This window comes from Dicentrarchus labrax, unplaced genomic scaffold (assembly GCF_905237075.1).
Source record: "Dicentrarchus labrax unplaced genomic scaffold, dlabrax2021, whole genome shotgun sequence".
Lineage (NCBI taxonomy): Eukaryota > Metazoa > Chordata > Actinopteri > Moronidae > Dicentrarchus > Dicentrarchus labrax.
The window spans coordinates 2,395,067-2,403,276 of NW_026136724.1; the positions used below are offsets into that span (position 1 = coordinate 2,395,067).

General features: G+C 40.2%; 1 long non-coding RNA gene across 1 annotated transcript; it reads right to left on the reverse strand.

Moving 5' to 3' along the window:
* Nucleotides 1-2,364: 2,364 nt before the first annotated feature.
* Nucleotides 2,365-7,456, reverse strand: LOC127358754 (uncharacterized). Its single transcript, XR_007882532.1, has 2 exons — nucleotides 7,317-7,456; nucleotides 2,365-3,723 (listed from the first exon to the last, which is right to left on the reverse strand). It is a non-coding gene; the product is annotated as an uncharacterized LOC127358754 (long non-coding RNA).
* Nucleotides 7,457-8,210: the final 754 nt, after the last annotated feature.

Consider the following 8,210-nt stretch of genomic DNA (forward strand, 5'->3'; position numbering starts at 1 on the left):
ACAAGTCATTTACATGCCAAGAAATAGTCTTTTTATACTAAATGATAACAATAGCATGTTTACAGTGACAATGTACTGGACAAATGAAAGTTTTGATCTGATGATGGTGCTAGATGAAAAGTCAGACGATCACCAAAGTTGTTAGAATTCATCCTGAGGGTAACATTTCATGGCAATCCATCCAATAGCTGTTGAGACATTTCAGGAGGAAGTAGAGACGCGTTGTAAATCTTTATATATTGTATGCCGGCCTCAGGCCAGCTGTGGTCTGAAGGATGAGGGACACATACAGCTGCGGAAAGCTTACAAGATGCTGCAGCTTTAAGATGACAGATCAGCAGCAGGATGTTTCTCACCCAGTCACTCTCAGGAGGGACCAGATCTTTATTCACAGGACTCAACTTAAATTCAGAGAGTATAGCAATTCATCGACAAAACACTGGATTCTGATTGATCATTTTGCCAACTTGATAAAGGCAGTCAGCACTGGGAGCTATCTATAGACTCATTTATATATTGTATTCCTATGAAAGTGTTTCTCATATATGCCAAGTAGTTTGATTGATACTAAGCTTTATATGCTGCAATTAATGTTATTTCAGTCTTTTGTGAGAAAATGGCAGTCCGTCTGTTCTCTAGAGGTTGTTTGGTCACTCATGGTTCCATACTGACGCCTAGTGGTCATCTTTATTCTTTCTGCATATTTCTTAAGTTGAATTTACAGTACAGACCATATCTCTGTTGCATTGTTGGGGCCAGTTTTACAATGCAGACACAAATCAAAGCTCTTTGCAAAACAGCATTTGCATGGTCCAAATGTTCAGTCAGCAAAACCACATCATGATGTCTAAAGAGAAATGCTGCAGCAAAAAACTTCTTACTTAAGAGAGCAAACAGAATACAGTTCACACAAGCATAATTTTTTGCAACAATTGGTGATTAACAAAATGCTTTAGGTCAGTAGTTTTCATGAGGACCAACAGGGATCCTTGAGTTGGGTCCCCAGTAAATAATATATTTTTTTAAGTTGGACCAACAAGGAAACAAATAGGGTTGGATGATTTTATTGATTTATCCTAGTTTGATCACTGAAGACTTCATTATCTTCTTAAGAAAAACGCTCTTAAATTAGGGGTCTGTGGACAATTGTGTATCTGTTGAAAAAGATTGGGAACCCCTGGCAATCATTGCATGGTATGTATTTGGCTAAATTCTGGGTTCATTTAAAGCTTGACTGCAAGACTTTTACATATAATTGAACGTAGTGCCTGAAATGTGCCAGACTTTTGTTCACATGAGTACCCATACTTCTTATTGAATACCGCCACCTCTGGTGAGCATGGGCATTCCAGCCATTGAGGTCACCGGTATATTTTCCAAGGGCTATGCAATAAAAGTTGTGAAATAATTGTCTTTGTCTTTGATGCCCCAAAACCCCCCTTAGCAAGTTCAGTGTTAGGACCTCGGTATTTCTAAAATATGTAAATAAAAACTCTATGTACAGCAATGCTGGTGAGGTTCTCCTAAAAAACTGCAAGACATAGCTAGTTTAACACTAAGAAAACAGCACTGAAAATGTCCTTGTTAAAAAGGATTAAAAAAGACCAAAAGGGTTAGGGTTACGTTGTGTTTAGGGTTTGGGTTGTTCTGAATTAGAGAACTGCCACCTTATTTGGTCCATGTCAGGCACTGAATGAATGACCCTTAGATTCATTCCAAACAAGTTCACATAGTGCTGATTAAGCCTATCACTGGCAGGTAAATCTCCAGTCTGTGGTGACTTTCCCGCGCTGGAGCACCAGTATTGATGTGTTTTCAACCAGTAATGGCAGCATTTTAAACCAAAATGGGAAGAGAGGCCCAGTCCGTCAACGAGCCAAAAAGTCTGTATATCAGTAATATTCTCCAGCTGCATCCTCTACTCTGAGGACCCACCATCAAACTGCCGGGCTGACAGCACTGGACAGGCTGTGGGTGGTAAGTCTGGAGTGTTGGAGAATCACTCAGCTTGTCACTTGGGTTTACTTTCTTTGGCCAGCAGTTGTATTAAGTCTCAAGCTGAGTATTTTTGTTTGCTTACTTGATCCCAAAGAGGAGTTTTTTGTTGCAATAAGGTCTCACTTATTGTTAGCTGAGGTGTGGATTTTGTATTGAGCACTGACTGTATGACACACTGTGGTGGACTTCAAATTCTCGTTGCTTGACAACAGTTCCAAACTACAGGTTTAGATTACTGACTGCTCGTGTTTCTTGACCTGTCAGACCTCTTTTCAGTGATGTCACCATGTTCAGCCATTAACTTAGTGAGTAAAATGTCGTTGTCACTGATAGAAATGATGGACAACTACAAAAATAAGACCCAAATTTGAGCTTCAAACTTTAATTTTTGGGATTGTATGTATGGTCATCATCATTGAACAGAAGTTGGCCCAGATGTCTCCACATGGTAACAGGAGGGAATTTCAGTCAAGTAATGACAACTGGTCATAACCCTGGTCAAGAGACTGAATGAACACAACAAGACAGATATCAGCTCAATACTAACTCCATTGGGAAAAGGTCAAAGGTCATCGAGCAGGAGTCACAGGAAGATCAAGGAGGACATTTACATCTGCCATGGCGGTTACATTTCTACCCATATATGACCATCTGTTATCACTTAATCATCATGTGTTAACAACTGAACTGTCTCCATGACAACTGCCAACTGATGAAGACTGAGATGCAGTTTAAGATTTCAATACAAGCTGGTAAGTGGCCCTTAAGCAAAGATTATTTGACAAAATGATTCTATCTAAACGTTCACATACTTTTTCCAGAGCTTTCAACAGTATCTCAAGAAAGGGTATACAGTTTGCCTAGTTGTCATGTAGATTATGTGACATTTTTGTTGACCTTTTTGTTGAAACTTCCTAACTTGCACATCCTTTCTTAACTGTTTGGTAACCATGGTAATTATAGAGTCATGACCTTATTTATAAGCCATCACAGATTAACAGTTCCTCAGTCAATGTCCCGTTTTTGTCATTATCTTTCACTATATCCTGACAGTAGTATATAAGACAGGTAAGCTGTGCGAAAACAACCAATCAGAGCTGAGAAAGATATAAAGAAGCTTTGCATTGGAAGCTTGAAGATAGTTGATTGTGTCATTCCCAGGGTCCCAAAGTGTCTGGGCACCTTGGGAATGAGACTCAATCAACTATCTTTCTTGGTTCTGATTGGTTGATTTTGTCCAGGCCTGGGAACCACTGGTCTAAGTCATAACTACAATGGTCTAAGTCATAATTACAATGGTCTAAGTCATAATTACAAGATACAGAAGCAATCATTATGAGAAAACATAGTGATTTGTTGTACTTAGTAGACTAAATTGTGAAATGCTTCCTAGTCTGGCAAGAATGTGGAATGAAGTCAGTTTGAGGAAAAGAGCTGGGGGGGAAACAAAACATTTAGATGGAAGCTGAGTTTAACCTCTAGTTTCCTCTACAGCGAGAAGAAACCGGTGAAGGAGAGCAGAGAGCCGGAGGCTGAACGGCACACAACCGGCAGCTGAGGGTTCGGCACCAGCGGCCGTCACTGCTGCCCTCCTTGCCTCTCACTTGACGAATGCTCACAGATGGCCGTGACAGAGTTAGACAGGGCGAAGGTGGTGTGACGCCGGGTGCTGTCTCCCAGAGGGCCAAGCGTAGTCTCCTCACGTAGGACCATAATGGAGATTGTCTGGAGAGGATCGATTGAGGCAATCAATCACCGACTACAGGCCTTTCCTCATGGACAGCACAGCTAGCAGCAACATGCAGTTTATTACCAAAGCCAAACTATTCCTCCTACATCGCATCCCCTGGGAGTACAGGATCACTGCTTCCTCCTGATGCACTAATAACTGACACTGTGTGTGATTTTAAACACATACTGGTAAAGTTAGAACAAAGAAAATCAGCTTACACACACACACACACACGCACAGACACTCTATATCAGAACATGCTGTAGCTACCTGTATTCAGTGTGTGAGAAATTGCTCTGGCATTTTTGAAATTGCTGTGACATTTTATGAATAGCTTTCAGTGTGCAGAGGCAACTGTTCTTTGTTACTGCGGTGATTTGGAGACCTGGTTCACAGCGTGACGGAACATTTGCAATTTCTGCCACTCATGCAGCGAAGGAGCGAGTGATGGAAACCAAAAATATTTGGATGTATGGCGGTGACAGAGAGCAACATCAAACGTTAAAGTCTCATTCCTAAAATTCAACCTCTCTTCCATCACTGTTAAGTTAAAGGTCCAGTGTGTAACCTTCAGGAGAATCTATTGTCAGAAATTGAATATAATATTCATAGGTATTTTTTCATTAGTGTATAATCACCTGAAACTAAGAAAACCTTACAATGTGCCATTTTATCTACAGAGGGAGTGGTACACCATCATGACTGTATGCAAGATTGGACCCAATTGCAGACAATGGAGTGGTAGAGTTAAATGATTTACATTGGACAGAACAAAGTAAATCTTCTTATAAAAGATCCATTATAAAATATTTAAAAGACACCGGTTATGCCTTAGGGGTGGGTGAATAAAACAGGGATCCCAGACTATGATACGCCATATATTTCCTCATCTACTATAAGCGCCTCCAAAGGAACAGAAGACATTATGCAACTGTTCTCACTGCAGGTTAGAGGTGGTGCTGAAGCCGCTCTTATTACATCTCCTTTTAATTTGGCCTTCACAGTCAACACACACTCCAGGTTCACTTTGACTGAATCTAAACACACACACACACAGAGAACACACCCCTGCACCTCAGGGAACAATCGATACTGGAGGTAAACAACATCTGACAAATGTAGTTTCTTTATCTCTCCTCAGGTTTCCACTGCACTGAAACATTTCCCTCTTTTCAAAGCGTTGAATTTGGAGATGTTAAAAATACGATTGGTGGTGTTCAAAGGATAGATTCACACAGCACAATGTGGTCTAAAGCCACTACTCACATAAAGTACATTTAAGAAGGATGTACTTGCTGTAATTAGCCCTCCTGTTCAACCTGGCCTTTAAAGCTGCAGTAGGTAACTTTTAGTCATATTTGCTGAAATGTTCACTTTATCCTGACAGAGGTACATGAGACAGATAGACAGATCTGTGAAAAATCAGGTTCCTCTAACTCGTTGTAGCGCTGCTAATGGCATTTGCAAAACCTGGCCTGGACAAAAACAACCAATCAGAGCCAAGAAAGATAGAAAGAACTCAATCAACTATTTTTCTTGGCTCTGATTGCCATTAAGAGCACTAGGGGGAGCCAGAGAGAGCTGATTTTTACACAGATGATCTGTCTCATGTACTACTGTCAGGATATAGTGAATGTTTCAGCAAATATGATCCCTACAGTTACAAAGGGGCCCACCTTTGGCTCAATCTGCCTTACTGAACATGCATTTTTGTTGTTTAATTGAATATTGTGAATAAACAGACCTCCCATATAATACCCCCTTGAGAGGGCCCCGCAGGTACAACAGCGGGGCACTGTGGCCTGTTTGTACTGTCGCTGATTCCCCTCCCTCAGTACCCCCTTGAGAGGGCCCCGCAGGTACAACAGCGGGAGTTTTAAACGCTTGCAGCCTGTCTGCTGTTTGTCTGTTTACCTCGCTGTGTTACTGAACAATAACAGTGTAAAAAGGTCCAGAGAGCAGAGGAAGAAATGGAGCTCTTCTCCCTCACAGCGGACAGTGCTGTTGTTAGCTCTGCTAGCCAAACAGGTGACACTGTTAGCAAGCAGCAGCAGCTAGCTCCGTGCAGGAAGCTGACAGTCACCGTGAAGAAGATGAAGATGAAGATGGAGGAGGAATATGTGGAGTTTGTCGTGTTTAAACATTTCATACAGGCAACAGTGGATTCATTGGATTCCAACTGACAGCTGCTGGATGGAAACATCACTGCTAAGTTGTTTCTGATTTTCTCAGTATCTGTGAGGACAGGCTGTTGGTTGCTGCTTGTGTTGTAGACCGCAGTGTCTGCTGGGTATTGTAGTAACGACAGGACTCACGTTGCTTGCAGACTTGTGGGTTGATTATGTGGCTTTATTGTGTAGACTATATAGCTGTGTGGCTGTATGGACATCCACCACTGACTGACTAATGATCATTGCTCTGAATCAGCTGCTGTGATGTTTCAATATCAGCAGCTTGCTGTTGATGATAAACCCATGGTCATAATGTTATGGCTGATCAGTGTACTGTCAATGGGCCTTACCCCCTTATAATGAGCCATGAGCCTTTCATATCCATATATAGTAGATTTAATGATTGATGTATGTAAGATATGGTTATATTGAACTGAAGTAAAACCAACTAGCTGAAACTAAAACATCCAGTTCATCGATTATGTTGACAGATATTGTGATTGGATTCATGAATAGTGGCAATGATAATTAAACTCATGATGATGTGACATTTGTCGGGGTCGGACTCGTTACCAAACGAACCTGTTTTCTTACATCTGGAGAACTAGATTTCTAGGTCAGTGACAGCAAGTACCAAAGAATGAGGGACTGCTCCCCCTTGTGGAAGCTTCGAACTGACGGAACTGACAGAGCTGAGAGAGCCAAGTCTGCAAAACAATCACTTCAACCATTTCATTTACATCATTATTCATTTGTTCCTTCAAACTCTCTCTCTTCAAGTGTTGCTTGTCTTGAAAAAAAGGCCATCCAGTGTCCACAGAGCCTCCAGTAAGACAACAAACAACATCACTTCACACACTCACAAACAGACAGACTCTAAGTGAACAACATCCCAACATGATGAAATAACCATTCAGACAGTGAGCTGTAAGAATGACCCAGCAGGATTTTACTGGGTTTGATTACTGTGAACATTAAAGTGTGATTTCGTGCAAGATTTTCACACATGTTGATATTGTAATGGGTTTTTTTTACATCAGAAATGTCAGAAAAGGATAAAAATACTAAAATTGTACTAGTAAGACATCAAAAACGAATGCTTTACAAGAAGTTGTAACGTGTAACACTAAACATATGCCTTCTGTATATCATACATATAGCTGAAGATCACCAACCAGGATTGCAGTCACAGGCAGCACTACTGATGAGTGTTATGTTTCATATGTTTAATAATTGTAACTCCCACACAGGCAGACACGAGTGGCTTTCTTTCTACGGGTTTATTTGAAGCTTGTCTCTCTCTTTCTCCAAATCCACCGTGAAAACTAAATAACGTTGACAAAATGTAAACAATGTTAGCTTGACATAAACAATAACATTTACAGAGTAAAACACAGATAGGCTACATAAAATACCTCGTTTGCTGCACGCTACGAAAAAGGGAACTGTCTTCAAATCTTCAGTTTTCTTCCAAATATAGTCTTTTGTGACGAGGATGAAACTTGAAACAGCTCAAAGGATCTTCATCACTGCTTAGTTGCTGGTGCCGATGCTGTCAGTCAGACACGCGAGAGCAGCCGAACGAGACTTACTGAGACTTCAAAATAAAAGCACCTTTTTAGTCAAACTAAATGAAATAATATAAAACAAATGCTAATTAAATGAATTCTAATTAAGACGTTGATCTTCAAAAACGTTAACAAATTATAGACTTATACAAACAATAAATGCAACAATTACAATAATGGACAGAGACCCCAGAAGATGGCAGACACTGTATGAACTGTTTATATAAGTTGCTGAATATGGAAGCCAAGCCAGGCTTTTTTATTACTATTTCTCTTTTTTTGAGATCATGAGGCTAATTTATCTTGAGAAAACGAGCTTTGTGATTCAGAGATAATGAGATAAGACAGAAAAAACAAAAGGTTGTTTCTTCTTACTTATAGTGTTTATTAGATCACGAGTGCCATGCTAGCATGCATATATGAGGTATTAAAGATGTAACATTGGTTCAGACGATGCATAAAAGCCAGGGAAAAGTACGAGAAGAATTTCATTTAGTTTTTTATTAATTATCTGGTTATCTTAAGATATTAGCCTTTTGTTTGGTGGTATATGTATATATATGTATATACACACACCGATAAGCCATAACATTATGAGCACTGACAGGTAAAGTGAACACTGATTATCTGGTTATCATGGCATGAGTGGGATATAGGCAGCAAGTGAACATTTTGTCCTCAAAGTTGATGAGTTGGAAGCAGGAAAAATGGGCAGCGTGAGGATTTGAGTGACTTTGACAA